This window comes from Mesoplodon densirostris, chromosome 10, assembly GCF_025265405.1.
Source record: "Mesoplodon densirostris isolate mMesDen1 chromosome 10, mMesDen1 primary haplotype, whole genome shotgun sequence".
NCBI classification, from domain to species: domain Eukaryota; kingdom Metazoa; phylum Chordata; class Mammalia; order Artiodactyla; family Ziphiidae; genus Mesoplodon; species Mesoplodon densirostris.
Genome location: NC_082670.1, coordinates 84428345 through 84446394, shown reverse-complemented (window position 1 = coordinate 84446394; position 18050 = coordinate 84428345). Strand labels below are relative to the sequence as shown.

Sequence of the window (18050 nt, the reverse complement as noted above, 5' to 3'; positions counted from 1 at the left end):
AAGTTCCATAAGGGCACAATCTATTTATTTTAATTTTTGAATGCACAGAGTTTAGATAAATATTCATAAATAATATGCTGAAAGGAATTGCTACAGCAAAAACAGTGTACATATTGTAGAGCTTTGTATAATTCTTTTTTTCCTGTTCTGTATTTTCAACTTTAATAGTAATAATTAGAGCAACTAAGTTTTTTGGTTTTTTTTTTTTTTTTTTTGAGCATTCACTGTGTACTGGGCATTGAGCTAAGCATTTTACATGTATTAACTCATTTCAACTTTATACTAGGAACATAGGTACTATAATTATGCCCGTTTTACAAATGAGAAAACTAAGACCAATAAAGAGAATTTAAGTCCCTCTTTAAGTAGCAAAAATTTGAACTCATCTAGTCTGGCTCCAAAGTCCATGCTTTTAACTTCATGAGTTTTCATAGTTTTTGTTCTCAAGATCCCTTTAGTATCTTAAAAGAGCTTTAGTTTCTGTGGGTTATATCTATAAATATTTACCATAATCAGAATTCAAACTGGGAACTTTAAAAATATTCACTTACTAATTTACTTAAAATATAAAAATAAAAAACTAGGCTTCCCTGGTGGCGCAGTGGTTGAGAGTCCGCCTGCCGATGCAGGGGACACGGGTTCGTGCCCCGGTCCGGGAAGATCCCACATGCCCTGGAGCGGCTGGGCCCGTGAGCCATGGCCGCTGAGCCTGCGCGTCCGGAGCCTGTGCTCCGCAATGGGAGAGACCACAACAGTGAGAGGCCCGCATACTGCAAAAAAAAAAAAAAAAAAAACTTATTATATGTTAACATAAATGTCATATTTTCCAAACAGCAAAAATATTAGTGTGCACAATGGCATTTTTTTTCAAAATCTTAATGTCTAGCTTAACAGAAGACAGCTGGGTAATCATATCTGCTTCTGTATTCAATTTGTTGTGATATCACAAATTATTTAGCTTCTCGAAAACTCCATTTAACATTCATTAGAGAACTCAAGCAAAAATGACAAGTAACATCTTAGTGTTATTACGAAAATATTTTTACCTCCCAGACCCCCTGGAAAGATTTTGGGGATCCCTGGGAGTTTCCAGACCACACTTGGAGAACTGCTGTCTACCCTTCCCTGCTTTTCAGGTAAAAAGTTTATGATCTAGTTAGAACAAGGAAGGGAAGAGGTATTAGGCGCTATTTCTGAACCACCAAATGAAATACAGAGATGGCTGGTACAGTTGGCAGCCTAATTTCACCTCCTGTTTCTAATTTAATTCATGTAATTGGCCTGAGGGATAAATATTTTAAATATCTATTTTATAGTTAAGAACAGTGAGGCTAAAAGATTGAGTCTTGCTCAGAGACACCCAGCAGAGCTAGGATTTGAACCCGTGTCATCTGATTCGCAAGTCTCTTGCTCATGCTGCCATTTTCCCTGTAAGTAATTGACACACTTTATTTTAATGTAGACCACTATGAGTGAGGGACCTGTGTTAATCCGAACTCTGGCTTGTTAGTGACAGAAGTCCAATTCAAACTTGTTTCAACCAAAAAAAGGAAATGTACTGTCAGCAAAAGCAAGTGGTAGGTGGACTTCAGGCATAACTGGATGTAGGTGTTTAGCTAACAAAATCAGACTTTGTATTTTCTTTGTATCATCTCTTGGGTTTGGCTTCCCTCTCAGTTAGCTTCAATCTCAGGCAGGATTTGATCCTAGCAAACCTAGGCTTTATCTAATCAGCTTGACGACCCCTGCAAAAAAAAAAAAAAGAATCTTTCCCCAAAGTTTCAGCAGTAGTCTTGTGGCTGACTCTCATTGGTCCGCTTGGGACAAGAGTCTGTCCCGAAACCAGTCCCTGGGCCAAGGAGGTGGAGGATTGCAGTTGGCCAGGGCTGAGACCATGTGCCAGTCCCTGGAGCCTAAGGGAGTAGTAGGGTCAAACCCACCTACTCCTATGTTGGCCTCAATTACTTCCTCTGAGGTTGGTGGAGGGGTGGTTCCCAAATGAGAACTGGGATGCTTGTACCAGAAAAATGGGTTGAGGGATTCTGGGCTGGCAAAACTCAAAAGATGTCTACAGTGGATCCCATTTTTCTCATGTATACCATTTTAGCTTACATCACAAATAGAACTCCTTGATTTTCACCCCACCCCCGCTTTTCTCATTCTACAGGGTGTTTTTATGGGATGCTGTAATCATGTCATAATGTTCTTTGGGCCCTGCTCTTAAGGAATTTACAATGTCGTCCTGGAGACAAATCAGACGTACACACAAAATGCTCTAAAAACAGTTACTAAGCAACAAATTAGCATATGGAAATGAAATCCTAGTACAGGTTAAATGTCTGTGAGCCAAGGGATTATGTAGAGGATCACAACAGACACAGATTTGGCACAGAGCAACATCTTTGTGGTCTATATTATACAGTAATAGATACACTGTGGACTTGCTTCTGCAGAAGCGTTCTGAAGTCTTTTTCTCTCTTCCTGGGAGACAGTGTGTTGAAGTTGAAAGAATACGAGTTGAAAGTCAGAGACTGCACAAAATCTAGATCCCTTCCTCCTTTCCTCATCACCAGGGCCGGTATTTGCTCTCTGGCCAAAGTTTTCTTGTACAAGAAGAATCTAAGAAGCACGCCATTCCTTTTCTTAGCATTTTGCTGCCCTCGCAGGTGAAGTGTCTACATTTTCAACAACGGGTATCCAGGTAACTATTCAGTCCTGTGCCCTGATGAGGGACAAAGAGAAGCAGTTTTTTGGAGTGATGGTTATTTTCACTGGAAAGAGGTATAATTCAGAAGAGTGAGTGGTTGATTGTTGAAATCAGCTCAACAGTACATGTACTGATAAACTACCAGGGCCTCAACTTTGTGATCAGATATAGGTAAATTGTAAGAAGTGCAATATTAAAAGAAAACTCTTATTTACCCAAGATATTATTTAGCAACTTAAGATTTCTGTTTAAAGGGTATTTTATTTTTTTATAAATTTATTTATTTTTGGCTGTGTTGGGTCTTTGTTGCTGTGCGCGGGCTTTCTCTAGTTGGCGTGAGCGGGGGCTACTCTTCGTTGCGGTGCGCGGGCTTCTCATTGCGGTGGTTTCTCTTGTTGCGGAGCATGGGCTCTAGGCACACGGGCTTCAGTAGTTGTGGCACGCGGGCTCAGTAGTTGTGTACCCGGGCTTAGTTGCTCTGCGGCATGTGGGATCTTCCCGGACCAGGGCTCAAACTTGTGTCCCCTGCATTGGCAGGTGAATTCTTAACCACTGCGCCACCAGGGAAGTCCCTAAAGGGTATTTAAAAAAATACTTCCAGCACTTCATACATTGTGACTGAGCATTGTTATTAACTGCTGTGATTGATGCATTTGTTTAAAGAGAGAAGGAAAAATGTAGCTTGTATTTAGTGAAGCCTGTTTAGCTGTTAACCTAGCTCCAGGAATTCAAGTACTGTTACATTTATTTCAAGAGTCAAAATTAGTCTTAGTCTAATTAGTCTTCACTTGAAGATTTTGTTTTGAATTTTTTAGGGATTGTGTTCTCCAAAGCTCCTGTTGCCAATCCAAACATGCATGGATCGAAATTTCTTGCTCAGGCATTGTAATGCTAACTTGATCCAGTGCAAAAAATGGAAGAAATTGGCATTTCTACAACCCGTTGGAAGCTTTTATCTCCAGGTTTTTTGGTTTGATGCTTAAAAGTGTGCTACGTGCACTGGCCTGAACTTCACTTTCACTCTGAGTCCTGAATGGTCAGCGAAAAGAGCTAACTAGCTTGCCCCTTTCATTCAGAACTTGCTTTTTTTTTCCCCCTGGTACGCGGGCCTCTCACTGTTGTGGCCTCTTCCGTTGCGGAGCACAGGCAGGCTCAGCAGCCGTGGCTCACGGGCCCAGCCGCTCCGCGGCATGTGGGATCTTCCCGGATTGGGGCACAAACCCGTGTCCCCTGCATTGGCAGGTGGACTCTCAACCACTGCACCACCAGGGAAGCCCCACAACTTGCTTTTTGATGGCACATAGTAAGGCGTTAGTTTTTCTTTGCAGTTTCTACGTGCTCCCCCATTTTGGTAGAGAAAAGTCTCTCCACTCTAGTTAGTAGAACTCCGCTTGATAAAATGGAGACCCATTTCTTCTCATAACTTCGAAGCATATTCAATATCATTATATTGTCAGCTTTGGTCGCCATAACAAAATACTACAGACTGCGTAACTTAAATTTATTCTCTCACAGTTCTAGAGGCTGGAAGTTTGAGATCAGGGTGCCAGCAGGGTTCATTTTGGGTGAGGCCTCTCTTCTTGGCTTGCTGACAGCTACCTTCTTGCTATGACTCCACCTGGCCTTTCCTCTGTACATGTAGAGATAGATCTCTGGTGTCTCTTCCTCTTCTTATAAGGGCATGAGTCCTATGGAATTCAGGCCCACCTTTGTAACCTCACTTAACCTTTATTACTTCCTTGTAGGCCGTAACTCCAAATACAGTGGGGGTAGGGCTTCAATATATGAACTTAGAGGTGGTGGAGGGAACACAGTTCAGTCCATAACAATCATTTTTGTTTTTTGTTTTTCTTTCAAGAAGGATAAGATGAAAGTCTTTTTTGTGTTTCTAATTCACATGGTGTTCTTGTCGACCACGATCTCTGCTAGGAGAGCTCAGCAAGCATGCTGTGGGTGGAAAAAGGACACAGTAAACTATTTCAGCTGGTGAGAGTGACATGCAAGATGAAAGGCACAGAAAATTTAATCTCATCTCTTGTTCTCTTTTCCTGTGAATGTAGCCTGTCCTATTTGTTACTGCCTATTTATTTCAGGGCCATCTTCTGATGGATGCCTACTATTAAAGTGGATGGAGCTCTGAAGGGGTAATAACAGAGGTGATTTCCCAGAGCGAGGAGGTTTGCTTAGTGTGGAGATCAGCCCCGTGTTCAGCAATCTAGACTTGTAAGGAGACTGGGGAGTAAAGACCCGGGGTAGCACTTTCAGCTTTGTTCCATCGTTTTACCATGGAATTTAAATGTGTCAAGGCATTTTCTGAGATGGTTGGCTTTGGCCCCTGACTCTATAATTGTGTGTGCCCGCTTGTTTATGTATTTATAGTAGAATGATGTTCGGGACCTGGTACTTGTTATCCCGTTATTCCAGAACTGTGGCCAAGACGCAGAGTGGGGACAGAGGGTGCAGGTACCCCATATTCCAAGTTCAGAAGTTGTAGCCCTCCAGGGCTTGCTAACAGGCTCCATTTCTCTAGGACAGGCCTTGACTTCCTTACCCCCAACCGAGAGGCAAAATGGAAAGGAAAAAAAGGTTGTCTTTTTAGTGAGAATAGTATTTACCAAAAGCTTTATCTTCCTTCCCTTCCTCTAAGGGAAGTGGGGAGTTGTCCCCTTGCTGTGAGCGGACCAAAGCTAATCTGATCCCTGTAGATTTTTTTTTTTTTTTTTTTTTTTTTTTTGCAGTACGCGGGCCTCTCACCGCTGTGGCCTCTCCCGTTGCGGAGCACAGGCTCCGGACGCGCAGGCTCAGCGGCCATGGCTCACGGGCCCAGCCGCTCCGCGGCATGTGGGATCTTCCCAGACTGGGGCACGAACCCATGTCCCCTGCATCAGCAGGCAGACTCTTCAACCACTGCGCCACCAGGGAAGCCCCCTGTAGATTCTTTGGGAGTGGCCAAAGAGGTTAGAGTTCGTGAGTGTTGGCCACTCTTCTGTAACCTTGCTCCAGTTTATTTATTTATTTATTTATTTTTGGCTGTGTTGGGTCTTCGTTTCTGTCCGAGGGCTTTCTCTAGTTGCGGCGAGCGGGGGCCACTCTTCATCGCGGTGCGCGGGCCTCTCACTATCGCGGCCTCTCTTGTTGCGGAGCACAGGCTCCAGACGCGCAGGCTCAGTAGTTGTGGCTCACAGGCCCAGTTGCTCTGCGGCATGTGGGATCTTCCCAGACCAGGGCTCGAACCCGTGTCCCCTGCATTGGCAGGCAGATTTTCAACCACTGCGCCACCAGGGAAGCCCTTGCTCCAGTTTTAATGAAAGCAGGCCTCAGGCCAAATTCTCCCACACATAGAGACATTTACTAAATGAATATTCATTAGCAGAGCAGGCTCAAAACAGCTCATAAACCCTTTCTGCAAGACCAGTGCTGTTCCAGAATGCTGCAGCGTACAAGAGCGATGCTCATCCCTGGCTACGGAGTGGAATCATCAAGGGAGCTTTAAAAAGGCCCTGATACTGATCCTCCCTCCAGAGATTCCTACACTGTTGACCTGGGTGAGCCCTGGCTCTTGGGATTCTAGAAGCTTCCCATGCAATGTCAAAGTTCAGCCATGGTTGAGAACCAGTGTTTTAGATGCTCCCACCATACCCTGTATGAAATTATTTGAGACCAGCCCGGCAACATCACAGAGACAGGATTCTGTCTTCTCTAGTTAGGACTCTTCGATTAGAAGATCTCCTAAATCAATGGCTGAATCTACAGTTGAGGATTACGTCAGGGGTGTTATCATAAGGGGTACAGGGTACAGGCCCGAATGGATTCTTATTCCCAGTTCCTATAGAGATGGAAAGTGTGTTCAGACTATTTTGGCCACTTCAAGCATCTTCGATACCTTGTATTTCATCAGTGAGACCCTGTTTCTATCATCCATCAGGCTAATTAACAGGTCTTTAGTTTCACCAATAAGAATCTGTTTTGGCATCCCTGATGCTAAGTAATAAATGTGGGTTGTTGCCTAAGCTCAGCTAAAAGAAATGTGCATATGGTAGCTGACCATGGATTATGGCCCTTTCCAGTGCGGTGTAACTGGTCTCCCCAAGTCTGTGTATTCTTGGTAGCGTGTTAACAGACAACCTCTAAAATTAAGGCTAAACTACCTGGCACATATATGATATCACCCTGATTATGAAGATAATTTAAAGTAAATTACAGGGCTTCCCTGGTGGCACGGTGGTTAAGAATCCGCCTGCCAATGCAGGGGGACACGGGTTCGAGCCCTGGTCCAGGAAGATCCCACACTCCGCAGAGCAACTAAGCCCGGGCGCACAACTACTGAGCCTGTGCTCTAGAGCCCGCGAACCACAACTACTGAAGCCTGTGTCCCTAGAGCCCGTGCTCCGTAACAAGAGAAGCCACTGCAACGAGAAGCCCACGCACCGCAACGAAGAGTAGCCCCCACTCGCCGCAACTAGAGAGAGCCCACGCACAGCAACGAAGACCCAATGTGGCCAAAAACAACAGTAAATAAAATCAATAAATTTTAAAAATAAACAGATGAGGCTTCCCTGGTGGCGCAGTGGTTGAGAGTCCGCCTGCCGACGCAGGGGACGTGGGTTCGTGCCTGGGAAGATCCCACATGCCGCGGAGTGGCTGGGCCCATGAGCCATGGCCACTGAGTCTGTGCATCAGGAGCCTGTGCTCTGCAATGGGAGAGGCCACAACAGTGAGAGGCCCATATACCGCAAAGAAAAAAAAAAAAAAAAAAAAGATGAAAAATAATTTACAGTCACATAGTACTGCCTCTTCTCAAGGTCAACAGAGTGATGTTCCAGGAGAGATGTTTGTAAAGTCTAGACATGTACTAGCTGCCAGTTATCCCCTTTCTACCCTCCAGTCAAGTCAGGACCTGGCGATCTCTAGTCTGCAGGTTGTGGAGGCAGGAAAAGTGTGACCACCGGGATGGCTAGGCACAAATGGGCTCAGAGTATCCTCTCCTTCTGCAGAGATACAGATGTTTTCCCCCACATAGTGTCTGCAGGTGCTGGAGTTGGAGGACAGAGTAGATGGGATGGAGGCTTTAGAGTCGTGGGGCAACACTGCTTAGGGTAGGTGGCATGTACATGGGAGGAATGAGGTCCGAGACCACCAACTGGGAGTCAGCCAGGAGGAGTGGCTAAATTCTCACAAGAGGTCCACCAATGACTAGGGCAGCTTGGTGCCCCTAGATCACACCAAATACGCATGAAGGACCCAGATTAGACATACACGTTCTACGTGTGATCCAACCTTATCGGTTAGCTTTTCCTACAGTGATACTGCATAGCAGTCCACCCCTAACCAAAGTGACCTATAACAACAGTCATTTCTTCTTGATCATGTCAGCTTCTCTAGGATGGGTTGGTGTCATACTTCAAGGTGTGAGCTGGACTCTGTTTGTGAGCCTGTGATTGGCCTCAGATCTGCCCCCACGTGTTTAATCTGGTACCCACGCTAAAGGGGCAGCAGTTACCTGGGGAGATTTTTCCTCATGGCAGTGACTGAAATGCAAGAGAGGAAGCACTTACGTCATGCCTCCTAACATCCTGTTGGCCAAAGTGAGTCACATGACCAAGCCCAACGTCAATGAGGCAGAGGAAGATACTCTCCCTCAGAAGGTACAGTATATGGGAGAGGATGAATGTTTTTGAACCATCATTTCATCTGCCACAGGGACCAAGAAAGAGGCACATCTCATCTTTCCTGTCATCTTCCTTGTACCTTAGACCAGAACAAAAAGCTCAGCAAAGAGGACATCTATGTGTGGTCAGTCCATACTCTTCTCCACCACCGGCTTTGGAGGCTCCTGTTCTTGGATGAGGGAAAGAATGCTGATCTAAAGACAAAATAAAAGTTTTACGAAGGACAAGGCTTAGTCTTAGGAAACCAGAATGAGACACTTCCAATAATTGAATGTTACTGAAAAAATATAGAGTTGGATTGAGATGTTTGTTGAGGGAGCCTTCCACAGGGAAGGTCGTAGAGCACTGAGACTGGTGAAGTGATGCCGTCTCATGTTTATACCTCGGGGTGCCCAGATGCCTTGGTAATCTGTTACATATGCCTGCTTTGATGTCCTCAAGGAAAATGCCTTTGTAGATCCTTTGTCTGGTGGTTAGCTGTCAGGAATACATTTCCCATGAGCAGTGCCTGGGGAAATTCACTTAATTGGGAGGACGAAAGGGAACAGAACAGGATGTCTCAACGGAGTCTTTCCTTACTCGGCCATAAGAAGTTGCTTCCCCTTTTTGGGATTCTAGTTGCCCATCTGTTTGTTATGGAGAATATTGTCTTTTCACAGAGTAATATGTCTCAAAGTGTGCTTCACAGGATGCCACTGAATCATGATGTAAAAGCTTCTCTGGAAAGAGGATTCTATGATCAAATGAATTTGGGAAACTTTAGGTTTACAAACAGAATAGTTTTCCTCACTGCAGGACTTTTCAGAGCCCTTAATATGCTAATATTCATTGTAAATATGGAAAAGAGGAATCGTTTGTAATAATTTTAAAAAAACATTTTAACTAGAGAATGCTTTTTTTCAAGGAATATTAGACCTACACGTGATGGTGCAGCAAATGCTGTCCTAGGGAATTTATAGGATAAATTATGTTAAAATACATGGGGTTTTGGAGGAAAGTGCTAGCTAAATTCATGTTTTTTTTTTAATTATTAAGTACTTCTCTTCAGTGTGCTCTTTCAAACAAGTCACCTCCACTAAAATTTACGTTACCTTATGAGCCTGAGTAGTAAAATCAGTTGCCAGCGAGAGAACCTGACAGTGGTAAGATATGGGAGAAAAAGGGTTTAGGAGAAAATGTTGAAAGAAACAAAAATCAGTGAAACAATTAACACATGTCATCGTTGATTTGTCTTCTTTCTAGGTTAAAGAACTCTAGTTCCTTTCTTCCAACAGTGCAGTAAACTTTGTTTCAGACTGACCATCTCTTTTGAGAACTTTCAGGGAATTGTTTCATTCTTGGCTCTGTTCGGAGCACATCGGTCCTGTCTTCTTGACTGAAACTCCATTGTCACTTCCTCAGTGACATTGCTGAGCGTACTCCTTTCCCCTCGCTTCATTTTTCTTTGCCCACAGCTCTAACCAATCAACAGCCCTGGAAAAGTTTTCCATTCCATTTTCTTTCATTGGTTCTGGGGTGCCATGTTCTTGTAAGCGCTACAGCCATGCAGGTGACATCCCTAAACATATGTGGTTTCCTACTTCAGCTGGTCTTCTCCTTGTTAGCTTTGCCATGGTAACTTCAAAGGGATCCTTCTTTCCCGTCCACCCCTGACTTCCCTCGGCACAAAGAAAGAAAGCCACTCATGGGTTTATATCTTCAACTTAATTCTCCTCCAGTTCTAGACATACCTGCTCCATCATCTCTCTTTCCCTCTTTTCTTCCTCAGAAGGTTAGAGAAAGCCTGAAAACTGCACCCCCAATACTAACAATAGCTAAATCATTTAATCCCCACAACAACCCCTTTAAGTAGGTACTATTATTATGCCTATTTTACAGATGTGTATACTGAGGGCACAGAGAGATTAAGTAATTTGCAAAGGTCACATAGTAAGTGTCAGAGCTGAGATTTAGCCTAGTAGTCTGGCTCCAGAATCCTGGCAGTCTATTTTTTTTCTTTATTCCTATCAGCTTAAAACAAAACTAGCTTTATTGCACTATGATTCACATATCATAAAACTCTCCTTCTTATTTTTTAAATTTAATTTATTGAAGTATAGTTGATTTCCAATGTGTTAATTTCTGCTGAACAGCAAAATGACTCAGTTATACATATATATACATTATTTTTCTTTCTTTCTTTTTTTTTATTTTTGCGATACACGGGGCCTCTCACTGTTGTGGCCTCTCCCATTGCGGAGCACAGGCTCCAGACGTGCAGGCCCAGCAGCATGGCTCACGAGCCCAGCCGCTCTGCGGCATGTGAGATCTTCCCGTACCGGAGCACGAACCCGTGTCCTCTGCATCGGCAGGCGGACTCTCAACCACTGCGCCACCAGGGAAGCCCCATTGTTTTTCCTATTCTTTTCCCTTATGGGTTATCACAAGGTACTGACTGTAGTTCCCTGGGCTATACAGTACGACCTTGTTGTCTATCCAAAATTCTCCTTTTTAAAATTAACAATTTAGGGGCCTCCCTGGTGGCGCAGTGGTTGAGAGTCCGCCTGCCGATGCAGGGGATACGGGTTCGTGCCCCGGTCTGGGAGGATCCCCTATGCCGCGGAGCGGCTGGGCCCGTGAGCCGTGGCCGCTGAGCCTGCGCGTCCGGAGCCTGTGCTCCGCAACGGGAGAGGCCACAACAGTGAGAGGCCCGCATACCGCAAAAAGAAAAAAAAAAAAAAATTAACAATTTAGTTTTACTATAATCACAGAATTGTGCAACCAATACCAATATCTAACTCCAAAATACCCCTAAAACCTAGTACTCATTAGCAGTAATTCCTCATTACCCCCTGCCCCTAGCCCCTGCTAATGACCAATCTACTTCCTGCCTCTTGATTTGCCTGTTCTGGACATTTCATGTAAATGGAATCATGCAATCTGTGTCTTTTTAATGACTGGCTTCTTTCACTTAGCATAATGTTTTCAAGATTCAGCTATGTTGTAGCATGGATCAGTATTTTGCTTCTTTTTATTGCTGAATAATATTCTATTGTACAAATTTACCACATTTTGTTCTTCCATTTGTCAGCTGATAGATGTTTGGGTTGCTTCCACTTTTTGGCTATTATGAATGTGCTGCTCTGAATATTCGTGTACAAGTTTTTATGTGTACATAGATTTTCATTTCTCTTGAGTATATGCTTAGGAATGGAATTGCTGTGTCATACAATTCTATGTTTAACATTTTGAGGAACTACCAAGCTGTTTTCCAAAGCAGCTGGACCATTTCATAATCCCATCAAGAATGTATGAGGATTCCATTGTTTCTACACCCCTAAGAACACTTGTCTTTTTTTTATCATAGACATCCTAGTATACGTGAAGTGATGTCTCAGTGTGTATTTTTCTCATGACTAATGATGTTGAGCATTTTTTCACATGTTTCTTGGCCATTTGTATATCATCTTGGAAGAAATATCTCGTGAAATCCTTGGCCATTTTAAAATTGGATTGTTTGTCTTTTTATTGTTGAGTTGTAAGAGTTCTTTACAGACATACTTCATGTTATTGTGCTTTACAGATAGTGCATTTTTTACAAATTGAAAGTCTGTGGCAACTCTGCATTGAGCAAATCTGTCAGTGCCGTTTTTCCAATAGCGTTTACCCACTTCATGCCCCCCTGTCACATTTTGGTTATTTCTCACAGTATTTCAGACTTTTTCATTATTGTTATGTTTATTAAGGTGATACATGATCATTGATCTTTGATGATACTGCCATAACTCACTGAAGGCTCAATGATGGTTAGCAGTTTTTAGCAATAAAGTATTTTTTTAATTTCTTTTTTTTACCATCTTTATTGGAGTATAATTGCTTTACAATATTGTGTCAGTTTCTCCTGTATAACAGAGTGAATCAGCTATACATATACATATATCCCCATATCCCTTCCCTCTTGCGTCTCCCTCCCACCCTCCCTATCCCACCCCTCTAGCTGGTCACAAAACAGCTAGCTCATCTCCCTGTGCTATGCGGCTGTTTCCCACTAGCTCTCTGTTTTACATTTGGTTGTGTATATACGTCCATGCCACTCTCTCACTTCGTCCCAGCTTACCCTTCCCGCTCCCTGTGTCCTCAAGTCCGTTCTCTACATCTGCGTCTTTATTCCTGTCCTGCCCCTAGGTTCTTCAGAACCATTTTTTTTTTTTAGATTCCATATATATGTGTTAGCATACAGTATTTGTTTTTCTCTTTCTCACTTTCTTCACTCTGTATGACAGACTCTAGGTCCATCCACCTCACTACAAATAACTCAATTTCGTTTCTTTTTATGGCTGAGTAATATTCCATTGTATATATGTGCCACATCTTTTTTTCCCCTATGTATGGGCCATACTTTCCTGTTTCTTTTCATGTCTCATAATTTGAAATGGAATCTGGACATTTGAAATGATATGATATTACACCTCTGGAAACCATATCTATCTCCCTCCCGCCCCCAGAGTTTGTTGCTGTACTGTTGTTGTCTGTTTAGTAACTTTCTTGGATGAATTCTATAACATCTGTATTCTTTGTCATGTGTGCCCACTGAGGTCTCTGTTCAGTTACCTTAATAGCCAGCTAATAATTGGACAAAGATATTCTTAAATACATAGGACAAGTAAGTCTCCCCTTTGCCAACAGACTGTGTGTGTATGTTGGTGTACATCATCAACATTGACAGCTGATATTTCCATGTTAGCTTTCAATTTCCACTTGTTTAAAACATCACAGTCAACTAAAGGTGAGAGAGCCCTCTTAGGTCTTTCGTGGACATGTACAAAGTCTTTCGGATTCCTGTGACTTTCTAGAGCCTCAGCAATATGCTGGAGCTTTCCCAAGCCCCCTATATTCATCTAATTATCTAGATTTTTCTTTTAAGATTTTTGGCCAGCCTTTTGTTTCCCCCAAGTGGTATTATTGCTTCAGGCACCTGCAATGTTAAACAATTCCTGCTAACTATCTTCAACACACACCCAGGGATAGGGCTTTTACCACTAAGCCAGCTTTGATTCAGGTCAACTGAAAATGAGGCCTGCTTGGGGGCTTTGCAGGGAACTTTCCAGACTGGTCAAATAGTGACAGGTTTCTTGGGATAGGACACTTTGGAGGCTCCAAGCCCATTTTGCCACCCCTACAGTGGGTGCCACATTACTGTTTTTTAAGCTGTTATTATTGTAAGACTGCTGGTTCTCAGGGCTACTGCAGAAATGAAGACAGGAGGATGGGAAGAGTACCATTTAAAATGCTACAAAGCTTGTTGTTCTTACCAAGATTCTGCTGGGAGGTTTTTGTTTGTTTGTTTGTTTTTTCTTATAAAGTCTCCTCTGGTTGTTGCACGCCTTTGGATAATTTCCAAAGCCTTGAAAAAGTTTATTTTGACAATTTTTTGTCAGTGTTCTTACTGCTTTTATGGAGGAATGGATTTTTGGAGGTCCTTACTCTGTCATTCTGGAATTTCTTCTTTAGGCAATCCTGTCTTAATTTATGAACACAAATTTTCAAAAGTCCTTAATAAGCACTCTGAAGACCTAGTTATGAATGAAAGTGGAAGTCTGTAGGACTGTAAGTCATTTGTGCAAGAAAACTCAAGGAATGATTTAACTTTTTCCTATTAGTTCAAGACCATCAAGAGGACATTTGTAGCCAGTACGTGCTACAAATGATTTAAGAAACACTTTTTGTGAGTTAAATATTCATGACTGGATAATGTTTCTTGTATATGGATGTGTCCTGATTTTTTGCTGATCAACATTTAGGTTTTTTTCCCAAGCTTTCGCTACTACAAATAATGGTATAGGGCATATTATCAGGCACATATCTTTTTGTGTATATAAGTCATTTGGCCAGGTAAATCCAACGAAGTGAACTACTCGCTCAAAAAGTATATGTGTTTAAAATCTTGACAGCTAGGGTAACATGCATGTTTAAATCTTTAGAGTCTATATTTTATTTCTCACACTAGTATTAGGAGTATTTTTTTCTTTATGGTTCATTTTTTGTCCTGTATTTTGAAGAGTTCTAAATATGTACAGGATGTCTGAAACATTGGGAAACAAGGTAAATGATTTTAAGTCATATGTTAACTGTATTTTCAAATATATTTTTCTGTATCCTCCTGACATCTTTTTCGATGAAATACCTCTAAATTTAAAGCATTGAGGCTAATTGTTAATCTGAAAAGTGGATAGTGAAATTTTTGACATCCTGTGGATTGGCAAGTGGGCAGTGAACTTTTTTGACACCATATAGGTTGGCAAGTAGATGTTTTATTTCATCTTGACTTATAATGTCTATACCTGGAAACAACCTGATTGGCTAAAAACTTTCTTGGTATTTGAAAAGCTAGTTTTTCAGTTGCTCCTTTTGAATATTTTTCTCTTTCAAGTGAGTTGTAGCAGGATGAGTCACCTTTCTGGATTTGTTACCCAAACAACTCAGCATCTTAAATTATAACATACGTGCTCTTCTAGCTGGGTGAGATTAGAACCTGATTGAAAGTAATGCAGTAGAAGAAGAACCTGGCTGTTTATAACACTTTTTTTCAAAAGTGTCTTGAGTTGTGATCTGTCCTCTTTCATTACATAAAGGGAGAATGAAAATGATCGCTGTTGACAGCCTTTCACTCCTTTAATGTTTACTTGGCTGCCTTTTGACATTTTATTACTCATTCTACCTTCTGATGAGCAAAGCAGTAAAATGTGTTTTAGGCAGACCATGGTGAGGTATTAATTACCTTATTAGGAGAAAGCTGGTTCTTTTGCAAGTACCCCCTGGCACTAGGATTCAGGCAATGAAAGTGGCCCTCTGCTAAATCTCAGTTAAGTTATAGGCCAGATCCCATTACAACAAATCCCAACATAAATTCAACACAACAGAATCTTTATATGACAACAGGATTTCTAAGTCTCAGACAAACAGTGGCCTGCTCACTGCAGACAACAAAACCCTAGCCCTAAATATGCATTAGGAGTTTTTCATAATGGAATTTGACCTGCGGTTATGTTTGGAATCAGAATTATGCTTTGGGAATGGTGATTCTACACACAAATGCAAGGAATAAAGGGCCTCATTTGCTTCTCCCTGAAGTATGCTATCAGCGAACCAGAGCTACCCTATAATAACATGATGAATTCTCCTAAGTATACAGGAGATTAGGAAAAGCTGCTCATTAGGATGTGATCCACAGCTCAGGCTCCTATCACAATTGGATGCTGCCAATCTCTGTCCCCAGTGCAGTGCCTGGCATTTACATTGCTTTTAGGAAATACCTGTTGAATGAGGAAGAGACTAGAAACAACTTTGGCTTGTGTTTCCAAAGCCTCTGAGAGGAAAAGGTCCACAGAGCGAAATAGGCCTTCCAGGCAGGCTGGATTTTAGTTAAGGTACACTGCAAACAGGTCCAGTCTTTTATTAGCCTGCTGGCTGAGGGGGGTAGCCCCTTAGCATCCTCTGGCCAGCTCCAGAGGTGCAGAGTTGATGAAGGAGGATGGTTCTATGGAACCTGACCAGGTACCATTTGCAAAGCTGCTTTCAGCCCACCTGCAGAGGACCTTGGGGGTGACGGGAGGGTCTGTAGAATGAAGAACTAGATCTCTTCACCCAAGATATTGAAGAATTCAGTTCTGACTGCTGGTGTCACCTGTGCTGAGATTAGAAAAAAATCACCCCATTGGGCTTCCTTGGTGGCGCAGTGGTTGAGAGTCTGCCTGCCGATGCCGGGGACGTGGGTTCGTGCCCCGGTCCAGGAAGATCCCACATGCCGTGGAGCAGCTGGGCCCGTGAGCCATGGCCACTGAGCCTGCGCGTCCGGAGCCTGTGCTCCGCAATGGGAGAGGCCACAACAGTGAGAGGCCGCGTACTGCAAAAAAAAAAAAAAATCACCGCATTACCTTACCTCAGCCATCATACAGAAATAAAAATACTACTGCTATTATGAGTACTACTACTAATGATGATAGTAGTAAATTCTTATATAGCACTTTTTATGTCCCAGGCACTGTTTGAAGACTTTAAATTCTCATATAATTTATAGACCATGATACCGTGAGGTTAGATCCTCTTTTCCCCACTTTGCAAATGAGGAAACTGAGGTGTAGGGAGGTTAAGTCTTTTATCCAAGGTCCCATAGCTATTAAGAGGCAGAGCTAGAATTTGAACCCAGGCAACTTAACTCCATAATTCATACACTTAACCACCTTCCTTCAGTGCATCTCATCTGCAAAATCTCTGTGTTTTCAAAGAGTAGGTCTCTATTAAGTGATTGATTCTGCAAGTATATTCACCAAACATTCATCCAGCACCCACCATGGACCAGGCACTGGGATTATAACAGTGAACCAAAGTAGTCAAGGCGCTTGTCCTCTTTTGTGATCAATGGTCCTGCAGATGAACGCTAGGAAAGAACAAAATTTGGTTCCACAGTGGCCTTTGATGAAGGTACCTGCTCCAGACAAGGAAAAAGTAACGCTCAGGCTGAGGTCTACAGGGAGGACAGGCAAGGGGAACACACGTGGAACAGCATATGCGAAGGCCAGGGGGCAGGTGGAATCATGGCCGCCTTCTGGAACTGCAGCCCTGGTGGTGAGGGGGGGTGGCTGCAGAGTTGGCAGGGCAGACCACTGAGGACTCCATAGGTCATGTTCAGGAGTCTTATTATCTTACAAGCAATGGAAAGCCATTGAAGAGCCTTCAGCAGCAGAGTGGAATAAATAGATTTGGGTTTTGAAACAGATCTCTCTGGTGTCTTGGGCAGAACAGATGAGAGGGTCACCAGAAAGGGTACTGGGACATCAGTCAGGGGGCTCATCCTGTAGTCCAGACAAACAGTGGAGGCAAGCCTGGTTGGGCTCGGATGGCGGCAGTGGAATGAGGAGGATAGACAGATCTGAGGAATATTTAGGGGATAAAATCAGCAACTTATCATGGCTGGGTAGAGACGACTCCAGCTGTCATGGAAGCCAAACATCTGAATGAAATGGAACATAGGAGTTTTAGACTCAGATTTCGTTCTGGGGCCCCTGGAGCCATCTAGCCAATAGTAGCTATGTTCTTAGCTATATAGCTGGAGAAAGACATACTGCAGTGACTTGAGTATTTGTTGAACACCTAGTGTGTGCCTAGCCCTTTGTCAGGCAGTAGGTAAACAATGTCATGGACAGAACTCCTGTCCTCAAAGGGTTTGATAACAGTGGTTCTCAACCAGGAGCAATTTTGCTCCACCCTCCACCCCAGGGGCTGGGGCAGGGGTGGAGTTTGCCACTGGCATCTAGTGGTTGGCAGCCAGGGAAGCTGCTAAACATCCTACAGCTCACAGGACGGCCCCTGCAGCAAAGAACTCTTTGGCCCCAAATTGTGGAAGTTGAGAACCCTGATTTATACTTTAGATGGGAAGACAGAGGAGCAAGCAGTACAGTATATACAGCAGCGTGATGAGGTCAAGGGCAGGATGTTAAGGCAGTGCAGGGCATGAAACCCAGCCTTGTCTGTGTGAGGAAGAGGCAGTGGAAGCTTCTTTTAGCAAAGTTTGGAGAGGGCAGCGTAAACCCACTGGAACAGTCCTCGAGTTCTGTTTAATTCAAATTAATTTAAGTGAAAGAATTAAGACTGTGGGCTCTGGTGTCCAAGGGTTCAAATCCACACTCTACTAGCTG

General features: G+C 43.1%; 1 protein-coding gene across 2 annotated transcripts in view; it reads left to right on the top strand.

Moving 5' to 3' along the window:
* PRICKLE2 (prickle planar cell polarity protein 2) overlaps positions 1–18050 on the top strand; it is a 363924-nt gene that overhangs the window by 144657 nt on the left and 201217 nt on the right. The window lies entirely within an intron of this gene.